Here is a 1,481-nt window from a genome sequence, read left to right as displayed (position 1 = left end):
TTTATTTTGCAGTTGGAAAATTATCTATATAAATAAAATGCCGCTTCGCGCCTCCTCAGGTGTGCATCCAGCTAAAGTTTGTCATGAGATGCATTAAACTATTTGGCGGTACGAAGTTCGCCGGGCCACCTAGTATACAATATTTTGATTATATAGTTTTAAATGAGTAGCCGTCAATATTCATTAAGTTATTCCCCTTAATTATTCTCGTTTAAGAACGAGGCTTACAGTTCAATGAGCAAAGAAACTTGTGTGAGTGTACCACACCAGATTTTTCTTACTCTTGCTCTAATCCTTCTCCATCAACTCTCTCTCCTTATCTTTCTTATACGAGATTCATTCCTCTTTTTTACTTTTTTCTACTTCACCCCTGCATGGGCCCAAGGGTTGACCTCTGATACCACACCAGTATTTTTTCCTGCCTCATCTCACTCCCTCCACTACTTCATCCTCCTCCATCACCTCCTTCTTTTTCAAACCCTCATTCTCCTCCCTCTTCCTTCTCTGTTCTCCACCTCTTCCTAACCCTCTTTCTCTATCCTATCCTTCTTCATTTTCCTCCTCATCCTACTCCTACTCCTACTCTACCTCCTCCTCCTCCTCGTCCTCCACCTCCTTTACCTCATCCTCATCCTCCTACTCCTCCTCATCTTCTACCTTCGCAACCTTTCCTCCTTCACCACTTCCTATTCCTTCTCCTCCTTCTTTTCTAACCATCATGTTCCTCCCTCTTCCTTCTTCTTCTAACCCTTTTCCTTCTTTGTCGTCCTCCTCTTCCTAACCCTCTTCCTCTCTCCTATCCAAAGAATGGACATTGATATGTCCAAAGCTCCGCCAATTTATGTAGATGCATAACAATATGATTATTATCTATAGTTATTATATTACAAATTGCTTTTTCATATCATATACAGTTCAATAGTTATTTTCTTAGTCTATATTATGTAAATTCATCTATACTTTGCTGTAACTAACTATTGTATATAAGTGTATAAGCCAGTATATATTGTAATCTACATAAATAAAGTACTCAATCAATCAATCAATCAATCAATCCTTATTTTTTCCTCCTCGTCCTAACTCACTTTCTTCACCTCCTCCTCCACCACCTCCTCCTCCTCCTCCACCTCCTCCTTATCCTCCTCCTCCTCCTCCTCCTCCCCTCCTCCTCCTCCTCCTCCTCCTCCTCCTCCTAATCCTCCTCCTCCTCCTCCTACGGGTCAATATTTTAGTCACGCATACCCGTTTTTACATGGAAATAATCTACATGATGACCTCTACACTCCACACTCTACAGCCAGGGCAGGGCAGAGCAGAGGTCAATGCATTCTCATATCTTTAGGGGAATCAAGAATATTATTGGAATGGCCTCGCTGACTTTTCTCACCCTATTCATACTTTTATTCATTTTTTTGTTCTCCTTCACAATCTTCTTCTTCTCCTCCTTCTTTTCTAACCATCATGTTCCTCCCTCTTCCTTC

Source organism: Nilaparvata lugens, chromosome 14 (genome assembly GCF_014356525.2).
Source record: "Nilaparvata lugens isolate BPH chromosome 14, ASM1435652v1, whole genome shotgun sequence".
Classification (NCBI taxonomy): Eukaryota; Metazoa; Arthropoda; class Insecta; order Hemiptera; family Delphacidae; genus Nilaparvata; species Nilaparvata lugens.
The sequence above is the reverse complement of the archived record's forward strand: the minus strand, read 5'-3'. Positions refer to the sequence as shown.